The sequence below is a fragment of the Amblyomma mixtum genome, chromosome 9, assembly GCF_055824585.1.
Source record: "Amblyomma mixtum isolate Tamu chromosome 9, ASM5582458v1, whole genome shotgun sequence".
NCBI classification, from domain to species: domain Eukaryota; kingdom Metazoa; phylum Arthropoda; class Arachnida; order Ixodida; family Ixodidae; genus Amblyomma; species Amblyomma mixtum.
This window is the reverse complement of record NC_143020.1, coordinates 63726411-63741742: the sequence shown is the minus strand read 5'-3', so window position 1 is coordinate 63741742 and position 15332 is coordinate 63726411. Positions and strand designations below refer to the sequence as shown.

At 46.1% G+C, this 15332-nt stretch overlaps 1 pseudogene across 1 annotated transcript; it reads right to left on the bottom strand.

Moving 5' to 3' along the window:
• Positions 1 to 2081: 2081 nt before the first annotated feature.
• On the bottom strand, positions 2082 to 15040 carry LOC149329362 (histone-lysine N-methyltransferase PRDM7-like; annotated as a pseudogene). The gene is made up of 11 exons (XR_016285424.1): positions 14911 to 15040; positions 14528 to 14629; positions 11315 to 11358; positions 10821 to 10965; positions 9179 to 9292; positions 8121 to 8222; positions 7678 to 7754; positions 6834 to 7022; positions 6001 to 6253; positions 3833 to 3998; positions 2082 to 2577 (listed from the first exon to the last, which is right to left on the bottom strand). The product of XR_016285424.1 is annotated as a histone-lysine N-methyltransferase PRDM7-like (transcript).
• Between the last annotated feature and the right edge of the window lie 292 nt (positions 15041 to 15332).

The following is a 15332-nucleotide window of genomic DNA, read 5'->3' as shown; positions in this document are numbered from 1 at the left end:
TGACATAGTGGTTTCTGCTCAAATGGAGTTGCAGATGAAAGTGTTGTAACCACGGTTTAATCCGATCACCCGCGGCATCATAAAAATTGGCCAATGCCTTTGCCTCTTTTGACGGTGAAATGTTGCTTTGCTTTTTTGAGTTCTATCTGACTATAGCCTAAATTTTTTTTGTGGTGCGGTGACGAACTATGGAGTGCCGAGCGCCCGTGCACTTTTCCTAACCTCAGTAAAAATCGTTTCATCGGCCCTTTAAGGGGGTAGGCAAAAAAAGATTCGGGTTACTTCAACAGCTGGACTTTGATGCGGTCGAATCACACATGCTGCCCATCCGCCGTCAAACGCTTATTGATGGTGAATGAACTTCATAGATTATGCGGGCTTGACGCTTTGCTTTATATGTAATCGGCCACTCTGCCAATAGCACAGTCGACATCAGGCCGTATATAATTATTCAAGATAGCATGCAAAAGCGATGACCAGATCGTTTCTTTTTTTATCTAGTTCACGAACTTATGGCTGCGGGTCTGTATGCGCTCAAACAATGCCGTTTTATACGGTACGTGGCGCTGTTGATGTTCTGCCTGTCCACAAGAGGCTGTTCCAGGGTGTTGAATCAAATAAGAGCCGACATTTCTTTCACGACGCAACCGAAGCATTGTTCAGGATATGTAGGAATATACGTTGGTTAAAGACTCTGTAAAGCGGAAGGCCATTGAAGGTGAGCATTAAAGTCTGTGCAGGTAGTTGTCAGCTTTCGTCTTTGACATTCAGTCGTCATCCTTAGCATGGGCGCAAAAAGGAGCTCAATTCTTCAGTGTTATAGCTTTGCGTCAGGTGAGACAAAAATTTTGAAAATTCAAAAATTGTAAGACACTGTTATGGAAATATTGAAGGTGATCACCCATTCTTTTGATATGTAGCAAAATCTTTGTTTTAGCTTGTTTCCATCGATCGCATCGAACAGATAAGACTGCCATAGAAAACCAATGAAAACGCTTTTGACGATAGCGAAAAAGTTAGTAGAAAAAAATGTGCAAGACTGTCATTGGGTGATCTGCGGATATATTGATTGTTACAGTGAAATCTTACATTCTATGAAAAAAATTGCGTTTGTAAACGGTTTCCCTCTCAAAAATGCTTTTGTCCAGAATTGTTTCGTATGATACGGAGGTTGTCGCGCCCACTACGACACAGCGCACTAGGCGCACACTACCATGTATACAAACAACTTTGATCATTCGGGCATGAAAAAAGCTTCCGTCACTTACCTTGGTAACTCCATATATCAGTATAGAATATTCTGCAAATCCTAGCATGAAGGCAGCAATACAGACTGCAGTGAAACTGAGAGCACGATCCAGCCAGATGTTATTTTTCGTGTTGGGGTTCATCAGTATTCTTTATTGACTATAGCTCTGGGCTTTACGAAAAAAAAGCCATACGAATAGCTCATACAGTTGGGATGGTCATGGCGGTTAGATCCATGTTATGCTGATCAAAGGATGACGCGCATGTTCCTTTATGTATTCACTTTTTATTGACACAGCCAGTTACAGGGACGTTACCGGGTTGGTTGTGAACGCGAGTGCAATCTACAAGTCGCAAAGTGTTACCACAAACAATAATTATTCTAGAATAAATACCTGAAAGGCCAAACTTGCTGCCACTCAGTTGCATTGTCAAATACCGCTGGCTGGGGAGCTGCAAAGATTCCCAGAAAAAACATGGGGGAACCTGAAAGAGCTTCAAGCCAGGAAGAAAAGAGTCCCCGAGAGCCCCGCGGTCCTCCCATTGTTCACCGGACCCCGCTTCCTACGCGCCGTGCGCAGGCGCCGATATCTGCACAGATATGTGCGCCCCAATCGCGCCTGCTCGCGCGTTGTGGCTCGCGCATGCGCATACAGACTCCAGCGTATGCCCTTGCGCGTAGGCGCTTGCCCCGTACGCCTAGGATCTGTCCATCGGGTAAGCCCTTCAGGGTAGCTGCCTTTGCTTTTCCCTTTACACTTCTTTCATGGCGGCTCTGCGACTGACGTACTTCCTCCCTCCCTCCCTCACGTGTGCCTCCTCCTGTACTGAGTCCCTCACTCCTCTTCCGCAGCGGAGTCGTGGCGTGTGCGCAAGTGCTTTCTCATATCAGCCATATTCACAAAGCCTTTCCCGCAGTGGGGGCAGTGCAGCCTGTACTGGCGGTGATGCACCACCCTCTCGTGACTCATGGCATGGCCGCGTCGCGCGAACCTCTCCCCGCACTGTGAGCAGGCGTGGTTCCTCTCTCCCGTGTGTGTCAGCAGGTGAGTGTTGAGGTGGCCCCTCTGGGTGAACCCCTTTCCGCAGTGGGGACACAGGTGGGATGTAGCCCCGCCATCCACAGAGTGCTGCTCCCTGCGATGACGCGACAGATTGGACTTTCGATTGAAGCGCTGTCCGCAGTCCGCGCACTCGTGCAGCCTCTCCCCAGAGTGGACCAGCAGGTGGTGGGTGAGATGAGGCCGCTGTTTGAAGCCCTTCCCGCACTCCGGGCACACGAAGGGCCGCTCACCAGTGTGGGTCCGCTCGTGGGCGGTGACGTTGCATCTGGGTGGGGGAAGAAAACTCCAGGGATGCACTTAAGTCTGCTTAGGTGCAGCAGTGGGAAAGCATTTCTCTCACTGCTGCCGATTATGTTGCTGTGCGTCAGTTTCTTTATTCCTCTGCCGTTTCTAAAGTCGTGTTTTCGCTCCGACTCCGGTTCTACCACATCCGAAGGCGCGTGTGCAATTGCTAGGGCGTCAAGTCAGCGCACAAAAGTACTAATGAAATAATTATTTCAATAATTAATTCATCAAATCGACTCAATTACTGACGAATGTGCAAAGTAATCCCCTAACTGCACTAATTCAGGCAGTTAATAACACAAATAATGCATCAGTATGCCGACTTAATAGATTTTATTTGTTTTTATTAATTGAGTAACTAAATACTTCACATATTCGATTAATTATCCACTATTGGTAAAACAATTTACTAAACCAACTAATTGGTTAATTTGCCCAATTAATTAATCGACATCTATTATACCCACGACAAATTAATTATTCATTTGTATGAATTGCATAATTATTCAATCAACAGTTCTACTAATTACCCCCATAATGGATGATTGACAGTTCGTGCAGACATGCTCTGACGACACGCTCTGCGAACAAGCCCTGTACATGCCACTCATGACACAAGAAATGTTTTCGCATTAAAAGAGGGATGCCGACACGCTAAGCATGCAAGCCTCACTGACGGCGCAGAGGATGAAAACTAAGCTGCCCACTGCGTGCGTGTTGCCACCCGTGGCCGCGGATCCAGTTGTACCTTTTCCACACGGCAGCTCCGCGCATGCGCACCTCCCCTGTTTGAAAACCAACAGTCAGCTCTAGTTGATGATCACGTGATCAAGGTGGCCGTGCTCGGTTCATGTTAGTGACGGTAGCTTGCGACAGATGGCGACAGCTCTCAAACATACTCTTGCCACTTAACAAGCTCTGGTGGCACCTCTGAACTGGATTCTCATGTCTTCATCGCTTGTTTTCTACCGGTAGCAGCCAAATTTTCGCCACTCCCCAGAGGAAGACAGAACATGTCTAAAAAAAGGTGGAGGAGGGCGCAGTATATCTTTTATATCCCACTGTAATAGCACTGCATCCGGTTGTAACTCTTGTCAAACCATGCTATTGCCCCCACCCCTTCCCACCCTTCTTTAATCTAAGTAATCAAGAACACTTTTTTGTTGCAAAGTCGTAGGTGTACATATACATATTAAAAGCACCCAAAAGTGGCGAGGAGTCAAATCTTGCCTTACATGTTATCGCTGGAGTAGGGGCAGTGGGCGCAACGGTGCCTTCCCTGTGGCCTCTGCGGGTGCTTGTGCCGCCTGTGTTTCTCCAGGTGGCCTTGTGCGGCAAAGAGATCGCCGCATGTGTCGCAGGAGAAGACTGATTGCAATTCGGGTTCGTGGTTTCCATCGTCTGAGTGCAGAAAGAACAAACAGAACAGACTCGTGAACGTCCTAGCATGAGGTTCCAGCATCAAGCTTCAATAATCACAAATTCACATGTACAGACGGGCACAGAATGGTTACTATCGCTTTGTTTTCATCGCCTTGTTAATACGGAGAACTCCAGGAGAAATCTGAAAATCTGGCATGTTTTATTGCGAAAGTTTTTTTTCTGCAGGCATCTTCACATAGAGCGAAAGCTTTGCGCGCCTTTCGTTTGCCGTGAACGTGAGGCTCAGTAATATGCGTTGTGGGGCTAGTTGGTTCATTCTCAGAATTCCTTTTTGAGGCGCAGTGAGGCACAGTGTAGTGGCAACGACGAATTAGTGATGAAGTGGGAGGCCCTGCTTCGACGGGCGCCACCATGTTGCCCGAACGTAGAACGGCATGTAGAGGCGGGCGGAAGTCCGACGCAGTCACCCCCTGATTGGTTCGCCCTGACAATCTGCATTGGCAGCTTCCGGCGAGATTGGTCGGCAGCGAACAGCCACCAGAAGGCCCACCCACCTGGAGCAATTTACCTGAGAAACACTGGCGAAAGGTAAATGTACCAATTTACCATTCTCCAGTGTTTCTCAGGTAAATCGCTTCAATTCAGTCACCTTTAAAGGACCATGGACACCATTTTACTTGCATATTTTCTTCTTTCACATGATGCGTTAGCCATTAAAATACATTTTTCATAACCTGGTATTCGCTTGCGCCTATTACTCTGCTAACTAATCACAACAGTAAACGAAATCAGGTTTTTAGTGTTTGATTATTAAACAAGCCAGGTATTAAAATTCTAGAGATTATGATTTTTTCTTGTGATTAGTTTCCTGTTTAGGTAACAAGTAAAGTACTAACAACGGACTACTTTTTTGTCGTGGAGGAATTCTATGCGCGGAGGCTGAATGTGGGCGGAGCTTCACTGCAGACTTAAGTTGTATCCAGCTGCTCTGCCATCTGCAAGGAGATATACAGCCAGTAACATTGCACTCAGAGCGAGAGACTTTGCAGTCATATATTTAGGGCCCTTCGTTTCCGAGTAAAACCTGATTTCACCCGATTCGGACACACCAGATAGGCTTCTTAAAAATCACGTGAAATCTGACATTTACCTACAAGTGCGTCTCCCATAGTGAATATACCTTTTCTAGTGCTCAAGGAACTCACCCGACAGTTAACGAATACCTTGTGCTTATTCCAGAGGAGAGATTTATTAGCCGACTGATGATCTTAAACATCTTTTAAAGCCTAGCTATTAGTCATGAGGCTCATTAATGTAACGACATATATTAAGGACGTCTTGTTCGCATCATTGGAACAAATCGGAACCCTCACTAACGACGTCTTGTTTCAGTACTCTTGCACTTAGAAATGGACGCTCTAATGCTGAAGGAATAGTTTGGTTTGGTTTATTGGGGCGTAACGTCCCGAAACTGAAGGAATGGTTTTGAGATGTACAAACAGACGCGGGTAGACCTTGCATGAACGCAGAAGGGCTGCGTAGGTGATTATAATAATGTACACAATAATTTGTGCAGTTTTTGGTCCAACTACTCAATGATGTGCTCTTTATAAAGTAATGACTAAAAATTAAACATTATGTGCCTCGAACGAAAATTCATTCTCATACAAAATTTTATTTTGCTGAAAAAAGGCCAAAAAAAGAAGTATGTACTAAAAGTCTGATAAGTAATCTGAATTATAAACTGAATTTGAACTCCAAAAAAATTTCCTTTTTTTTACGCTCCGAGTTTTTGAGGATTGAAATTTGAAAACGAAGGTCATATATTTTGTGCATGAGAAAGTTGGGTTCCGTTCCAACACAAATAAAACTCCTGCAATGCAACACGCCTCAGCACTCGACTCAAGGTTCTAGTGTGTCTTGCCATCGAGAGATCATCAACCTCTCTTTTCAACATTAATCAGCTCACCCAACCCATTTGGAGCTGTTCGTCGCTGGCGTAAAATGACGAGACCCTCACCTTCCGCGGTTGGCCCCGAACCTCGTGGCTTGCCGAGAAGCCCCAGCTCCCGGGCGAATGCTGTGCCGTACCACACGAAGAGCTCCTCGCCGGCGCCCACGGCCTTGGGTGTCCGGTAGTAGATGTGTCCATCGCGCCTGAAGGCCACCAGGTTCTGCTCCTGTGGACTGGCCGCGCAGTTCACGTAGCGCATCCAGTTGGATTTGTCCAGCGGACGACCGTCCACCAGAAACATCTCGCCGTCTTTGCGAATCTGCGGATGAACCAGGAAAAACAATCACCCGGATGTTCTGTCCTCAGATTTAGCTCCGGGGTGCCCTGAATCACTATGAAAAATGCTGACAGAGTGAAGAATCGAAGGAATTTTCCAAAAAGAATGTTTGAAGGTTGATTTTTGTGAATGTTAGCCTAACGCTGAAGCGCAGAAGACATCAAAAATGCCCACAGCGATAGCTTGTGAAGCTGTATTCAATCAAAACATGCTGCATACTACGCCGTTATACAGAACCGTGGTGCCATGCTATTATTTTAGTAAGGCAAACATTACGCCACAACAGACATTCACCTGAATTCCATAAATGGAAGAGTATGCTGAGAGAGCTTCAAAGTGAGCATTTATATGGTACATAGGTTAATGCAGGTCTATCCTGGAAGCTAGAAATAGTTAGACCACTCACTGAAAGTTCCCTTGCAACATATCTGGTGGCAGGTATTGACATTACGTGGAAATATATCTTGTTGGTAACCATCTAACTGCCGTCGTAAAACACAGGGAAAAGTTTTCTAACCGTTGCTGTCTCAGTGGTTCTAAAGAGGTCTTGTGTCCGACGCACCTGCCAGGTATAGCCGTTGCCCTCTCCATTGTCCTCCACCTTGACGCCCTCGTAAGGACCAAAGTAGATCCTCTTGGGCAGTGGTTTCAGTGTGAACACGCCGTACTGGGCCCCTTTGATGGTAGAGCGGCGGATGGACAGGCCATCGGGGAGGGTCTTGTTGGCGCGAAGCGGGTCCCCGGCGTCCACCTGCGGATGGCGTGGCCTTTTGGGGCTGCCTGCGATGCCTCTGGCTACCGTTTTCTACAGCACTGGAAATGCACAGACTACAGTGCTCTCTGGAGCTGAAGTTTGAAACCCGACAATTCTCGTCATTTGTGTTTGCTTGAATGCAAATGCAATGGTTGAATGAGGTTAAGAAGTTTGCGGAGATACAGTGGCCGCAACTGGCAAGGGCAGGATTAATTAGAGAGACGTGGGAGTGGCCTTTGCCCTGCAGTGGGTGTAGTCATGTAGTCAGGCTAATGATGATGATGACGATGAATGCGATAGTCTCTGAAACGGGCTGAAATAATCAAAAGACGTGCACATAGTATATACGGGTGGGGTCAAAAGGAAAGGCGCAGTTAACGATCTCGCACAAAGTGGGAACCCGAACCACGCCGTCAGGGAAAGAACGAAAGAGGCAGTGAAAGGAGGGAGACAGAATTGCCACAGTAGAGGGTTCCCATAAGATGAAGGCGCACTCTCATGTTACAGACCACTGTCTCTATCTGCTTGACAAGTTCGCTGTTCGCATTTTCCATTGGCTCACTCTGTGTCGACCGACACCAGGCAGACACGAACAAGGTCTGAAGCCAGGGTTTCAGAATCACCATTCAAAGTTCACGCGCTTCGCACTTACCTCCGCGTCCTTGACGTGTGTCAATGGTCCGTGCTCGGGGCAGTCGCCAGGGTGGTCGATCCCGCAGTCATCGCAGACTGGAAGCAGAGTATCCAGTCCGGGGTTTTGCAGAAGCCACTGAGAATGTTGACTTTCTGCATCCAGTGCTCGCTTACTCGGGTGAGCTCATGAGCCTCGGTGGTGCCCAAGCCTCATTAGGCATTGATAGCAAAGGCATTTGTCACTGCGCTTCTTCTGAGCGATTAAAAGTGCAAGAGTTATCCAACTAGCCACTCCAGAGTCTAAACAGCCAAGGCCAACTCAAAAGGGTCTTTGCTAAGACCTCCTAACATTGTAGACATGTCGTCCTGTAGGACAGGTATCTATACACTTGCTAGTTTTTCTATCGTGTAGGATGCTTTTTTTATAATCCTTATATAGGAACCAATTATTAGACAACTCACATAGGTATTCCTCGTCGGAGCTGTAGTCGCATTCCATGTAGTTGACCTCTTTTCGTTGGCGTCTTGGGTAGCGGGACCCGCTGGAAGATGTCTCAAGCGAGGCTGCATTTGATCACAGGATACTTGCTATAAGCATGGCTTGTCGCAGTTTCAACGGAATCTTACGATTCTGAGATAAAAAGCAAACAAGTTGCAGCTTATCAAGCTTCTTTTATTGAAAACAAAACCCAAACACCAATCTCCAGCAGAGTAAAACATCAAACTGTACGTAATCCGTAGTAATTAACTGATGTCTGAAAACTTAAGCCCATACCATTGTCAAAAACTCTGCCGATTCCTTTCTTTTTTTGTTGTTTTGTTAGCACACGTCTCCTAACAGACTCTGTTTCAGTGACACTCAGCGGAAACTTGGCTGATAACCGCGTGATTGTGTCTGTAATAAAATTTTTCCGAAGAAGTTAGTCAGTTGTAACAATCCCAGGTGAAATGTGTGAACTGCAGATCATGCCTTTCCAGCTGCAAACCTTCAATTCCAGCTAGAATTGCATTTTTTTTTTTCAGCTGGATTATTTACTCGGAATTGTGTCCACAGGGAGCAGTTCTTGCTTCCAGGTGGAAAATTTTCAGCTGGAGTTGTTCCAGCTCGAGTCTCTTTTACACGGCCAAATATCACTCCAGCTGGAAATTCTGCTAGAAAAGTTTTTTTTTCATCATGAGATACCAAAGACGAAACTCTGCCCAGCCTCCATTTTCGTTTGGTGTAGTTTTGCTGTGTCATTAGGCTTTCTTTTAGGCAACTCTCAGAGAGCGCAGTCCTGCATAGTCATGCACCCAACACTTAATGCTTTTTTTTCTCCCTTCTAACCTTTGGTTGCAAAACAGCCTGCAATAACTCATCGCGTATGCTCCCGGAAATCTACTGCCGCCCCAGCTCTTCATGGTGATGGGTCTGTCACTTTCTGTCTGGTCTCAGTGAGTACCCCTCGTTGAATATCCCTATTAGGGACAATTGAGGACAACCAAACAAGCGGGCTTCCTCCGGGAACCCGCACACTCACAGGAGGGCTGGCCGGACGACCCCTGGCCGCTGTCTTCACCTTCCTCCACGTAGCTGACTTCCTTGACTGCACGCTTTGGGTAGCGCCTGTCGTCAGCTCCGTTTCCAGCGGTAACTGAGGCGAGTAAGGTGGAGTACGTAAAGTGTTACCACCTGCCACATGCTCGTCGCTAAGGCCAGGAATAGATCGCGCTTTGTGTGTGTGTGTGCGTGTAAAGCAAGTTCAATCCAAAAGCATTGCCTTTGTCTATTATTTCATCAGTTTATGGGTAAAGGAAAACACTTTATGTGATCAGCGTTTGGCATCAATCGTTCGCCACAAAACACTACACCGTGCTAATCAAAGGCGTTTGACCCAAACCAGGGAATGATAAGGGATATCTCAAGAGAAGGATGGTGCAGTTCAAAGAGAGGCAGGCAGGTTTGTGGAAGCCACAGACCATCAGGAGTTCATTAAATGTCAGTAAACCTTAGGTAACGAGCTAGCTAATCGGATTAATTTTCTAATGAACTGACGTCCACCGCGACTGAGAGTATTCTCCTGAAATATGTTATACATGGTCTGTTCTGAAAGTAGTAGGACTCATTTTTTAAACAAAATTTATTCAAGAGAATAGTACAAACGATTACAATTTTTCAAGGTAGCACCCTTCCACACCTACTCACTGCTGCCAATGAGTTTTACAGTTTTCGTACGCCTCCAGGAACGCCTGGACCGGAATGCTGTTTAGCTCCCTCGTCACGGCCTGTTGAGCCACCTCTACCGATTCGTGATGTTTACCCTCGAGCGTTGATTTTATTCTCGGGAATAGAAAAAAGTCTGGCGGGGCCAAGTCGAGGCTGTAGGGGGGCTGAGGAAGCATTGCCGCCTTGTGCTGGGCAAAACATCGGGGTCCTCATTCACATGATGAAGAAGACCCTACCGGTTGGCCTTTTCCTCCTCTGACAACACTCCCGGCACCAACTTCGCGCACGCTTTCCTCATGGATAAGTTTTCTGTCACGATCTCAAAAACTTGGGTTTGAGGAATGCTCAAGTCATCAGCAATCATTCTGATACTCATTCTACGATCACTGTTAACTAAATGTTTCACTAGCTACACAGTTTCGTTGGTCTTGCTGGTAGAAGGGCGTCCGGAGCGGTCGTCTTCCTCCACTCTTTCCTTACCTTCTCGGGAAAGCTTGTGCCACTCAAAAAACACCTGATCTACCCATGGAAGCGTCACCGTAGGCCTCCTTAATCATGTTGCGAGTCTCTCTGCCCGTTTTACCAAGATTTACTCAAAATTTGATTGCGTATCGCTGATCCAGTAAACGCTCGACGATTCTGCGTGATGAGACGTTTCGACAGGGGTTCACAGTACAAGCGACCTCCTCTCTTCAACGGCTGAGAGCCGACTGCGGATTTTCCCCAGCATTCCCAATATCCCCCTTCAACAATCCTGCACACGCAGAATACCTCTCGTCCACCCGTTCGCCCAAGAAAAAACCAGTCCTACTGCTTTCAGAACAGACCTTGTATTTCGAACAGTCCGTTTCTAGGAACCTCTCCAAGTGGTCGCTCAAGCACTGGAGATTACAGCGAATAAACAGATGCAATGGACAGACGATTTCTCTGCAAGGGTGAGGAAACTGATAACTTACCTGTCTCGACACGGTAGCCATCTTCTGAAAACTTTCTCTTCTCTGTTTCGGCACGGTGTCCTTTTACCGGAGGAGCCCACGGCTGTCGGCGCCGAGCAGCGGTCTTCTGTATCCGGCTTGAGCTCTCGTTCTTTGTCAAACATGCCTGATTATGACGTGCGCAAATAAGCCGCATTAAACAACTGCAAAAAAAGCTCATTCCGCAGTGCAGCATACCAAGCAGAAGACAAAGAGACAGTATTGGAAGAAATAGGCTCATTGAATATTTCGTCATGCGAGTAGTGGTAGTGTATTGTGCGGTTTAACATATTTTTAACGTCTCTCTTGCTAAAGAATACTTTTTGTCGGAGGAGTACTGAAGCTTAAACTTATTTCAGTTTCCAAAGACAAAGACAGGATGATGAAGGATAAGGCATTACCAGCTTAATTGCAATTAAGCATTGGCCCACTGCAGGTTGCAATAAAGGCCTACCTGCACAGAACTAAACCCTTACCTGCGTGTCCTTGATTGGCTTGCCATGGTTTCGACTCTGGGTGCCTGAAAGTAATCAGTAGAGTTGATAAGGCGCACTAAAAACAGGAATGTGAACTCCTTTCTTGTTTTGCCGGAAGAAATGGGGAAAGCAGACGGAGTTTCAGATGCGTGTTCAAGGTCGAAGATTCCAATGGTGTTTCAGTAAGTATGGAATTAAAAAAAGAAAGAAAGTGAAGGAAACTCCCAGAACGTTCGCAGGTGAAAATACCTAAAACTAACAACGTGATAGCGAAACAAGCTCGAAGGGAAGTTAAAGAGCTCTGATCAGTGCTTAATAAATTGCGCACGCCAGACATACAAGTACAGGCAGTATAAAGCTAACTGCAACTTTTTAACGCGACAACGTAAAAGGTCCCGTTGTCCAGAAAACCCAGTGACGCCGTTGTCAGAGAAAAATCACGAGCATGTCTCTGGCAGGTGGTGCCCGGAGAGCAACCTAGGAGGCAGGGGGGGGGGGGTCACCTAGGTCACGTGACCTGGCGCCGTCATCCCAACCTGCCTGTGGATAGGGAGAAAACCTCCCACCATAGGAGGTGGCGGTTAAATTAATGGTTGGTCGCTCGGGAAGAGCAACCTGGGCTGCACAAGGCCCAGTGCTGGGAGCACCTTCTATAGGAGGGCAATGGCATATATCGCTTATAACCGCTACACCAGGATGGGTATGAGGACTCCCAGGGATCTGCGAATGTAAAGTATTGAATGACCTTCTGCACATGCGGGAATTAACCCATTAGGCCATTGCACCATACCCTTAAGGAGGAGTTTAAGTATCCCCTCTAATTTTATCCACCTTGTGGCACAATTAAACAAAGCTACATTGAGAAACAGTATTCAAAAGGTGCGGATATCCGCAACACGCCTCTGACTCTCCCTTTTACCACAGAGGTGGAGAACAGCTTTAAATTTTTACTGACATATGCTGTACATCAAATGGCCTTTCCTCAAGAGGTCATAAATGCGGTTTCTTTTAGTGCTGAAGTTTTGTGGCAATATTCGAATACAGTAACCTGAGAAATTTGTCGGCACACAGTAATGATGATCAATAACCACAGGCTGGAATTGAAGGACCATTTTTAGGGGTGTCCATTAAGTATGAATTTTGCCACTAATTCAGGTAGGGCGTAATTAAGACAGGCGCAGGTCAGCCGTATAACCCTACCGAGAATCTCCGAATTCGGATTCAAATGCAGAGACTTGTACTGATGCAGAAGGAACCGTATCGCTTGTATATCCACAGAACATTTGGAGCGAAAAGTTTCACTACGAGGGTCGGAAGCGAGCTTCGCGTATGCCGTGAAACTGAATGGCGAGTTTGCGCATGCGCGAAACCGAGTGACGTCACGCGCGGCGCAGGTGGCCGTCGCCGCCGCCGCGTCGCTAATTAGAAAGAAACTGCGCCGAGGCTGGGAATCGAGCTAGGGCCTTTGGCATTTGAACCGGAGACGCTACCAGTCCGCCACGAATGCTCAAGCTTCAAGCATGATAAAGGCGCATCTGTGAACGCATGGGTTTCATAAATAAAATGAAAGGAATAAAAAAATCAGAATTAGAAAAAATTAATCTGCATTAAACAAAGAAAGAGAAATAAAAAATGAAATGAAAAAATGTAATGAGCAGAAAAACTAAGAAAAGAAAGGAAAACCAACAAAATGAAAAAATAAAATATGAAAAATTAATAAAAAAAACAAGAAATAAATAAAAAATAAAAAAGAAAACAATTCAAATAAGCAAACAAATAAAAATGTAATGAAAGAAGTAAAATAGAATATAACAAGTAAATAAAATACAAACACTGCACCAGGAAACGCCTTCACCTTGCAGCACTTTGGAGAGCCAAAGTGCCCCCTGAAATTTAACCGCGCCGATTTCCGTCTCTTCCTCCGCCTCCGTACAGGCAGTGTGTGGACGGCCGAACGCCTCCACCGTTATCGTGGTGCTCCCGCTGCATTGTGCGCGAACTGCGACAGCCATGACGTCAAGCCAAGCACAACTGCAGATTTTCGCTTGTATATCCAGGCTTAACCAGAGCTAAGCCACTGCCTAATTTTTTTATAAAGAACGCGCACATTTTCACCCTTCAGTCAGGAGCCAGCGAACGAGAGCACGGTTTTTCCCTCTCCCATGAGAATGTATTTCGGTGTGCAGAAGCCCCTGCATTGGGCATACTCAGCCTAAATCTGTGCGTGTGTTGAGGTGTGTGCTCTATTAATGCGAATTTAGGCAGTCGTCTTGCAAAACCACCGGGTTTCTCTCTAATGAAATTCCATGGTTGGTCGAGAGGGCCGTGCCGTCGATCGGCGGCACCGCCAAATTTGAAAATCTGAAGAATGTTCGAGTAGCTTCCATTGGACACTGAGTTACACTGATCCGACCCAGTCACCCACATCCAACTCACAAATCCACATTAATTCACCCAATATTCTCCACTAATCCACTCCAATCCACCTACTATCCATCTTAATCCACCCACTATTCCACCTTAGTTCATTTTCTAGGGTGGACATAAAGTTCGGGGGGTCATCTGGAATATTTGTGGGTGGGCCAACTTCGAAATGCTGTTGCATTTTCTTATTCAGGAATGTAGTTATTCTGGCTCCAAGTTTTATTTTTTTAGACTGCAATTACTAGAGCTGAGTTGGTAGACCACCATCCGCGGCATGTGTACGGGTGTAATCCTAGGTTCGAATCTACCGCGGCGGCACATGGTTGTCTTTTTTTCTTCTATATTTTACCCACTGCGACATTTTGATGGAGGCAAAACGCAAACCTCCCGTGCTCTTTGAGATATGTCTCCGCACATTAAAGCGTCAGTAACTGCATGGGTAGCTGGTCTAAATTTATACCGCGCCCTCCACTATATCTAGCCAGCATGTAGCTTGAGAACATGACGTATACCTACATTTGCATATGGAAAGAAACAACTCGCACTCACATCAACGAGTAGCTCGACTGTCCAATCTGGAAAGCTGACTGTTTGCTCCACAAAATATTGGTTCAACATGATTTCCAGCTTTTATATGCTAAGTCATCCAAAACTCTTATCTCCGGTATCGCTGAGGTGAAACCGAGACTGAGACGCGCATTTTGCTGTAGCAACTGAAGCTAGAAAGTGGCAGTAGAAAAGATAACTGCTCAGCACTTGACTTTGTGTGGCAGTTCTTTGCATACTTACGGGAGTTTGACTTTGTTGGAGGTTTAGGTGCAGCCGGTTTCGGTTTCATAAATTCAGGAAGCGGTGGCTTCAGTTCTGTAAATATGCAGATAAGAGTCGTACCTGTTATCCGTAATTAAGTTTTTGCTTGTATCTCCTTTTATGCTAGCAATCAGCGAAGTCTGTTTTGGCGCACAACTGTGTGCCGTTGATCTCGGCCCAAAAAAGTTTTCATTCAAACTTAAACTGATTCTCCTGATGCAGTTTTCTAATATGCACTGTTGTTGCGTTTAAAATCGCTTCATTCTGGTAGTTATGAAATATATGAATCGCGGAAAACTGCTGAAGCAAGGCGTTTTTTTTCAGACAGCTCCGAAGGAAGGCAGTGAAAAGTGTTCACTCACCCAGCTTCACCATCAGCTCGTAGTTCTCTTTGATGTTCGCATACCGCGTCTTCACGTATTCCGAAAGCCCCTTCCATTCTTCGTCCGTGAAATAGTGACGAATTTCTTTAAAGTCGTCTTCACTCGCCATATCAATCAACGCACGAACCTCTCATCAAAGGTCTCTCCAACTTGCATGCGTCAACTGCCGCTCGAAAAGGCTGTCGTCTGCTTGAGCGCTTGGCGGTTTATGCAAGTGTAATACTGTTTAGGCGCTTAAAAGCAAGTTGATTGTCACGCAACTAGTAGTTTTTGTTTTTAAACTTTTTGCGACAAATAATGTTTCCACTCAGCCAGTATTTCAAACTAGTGATTACAAAATATCACGCAGCAAGTGCAACTGTTGGCAACATCCGAATCCTCATCTGGCCACATTGTTGCAA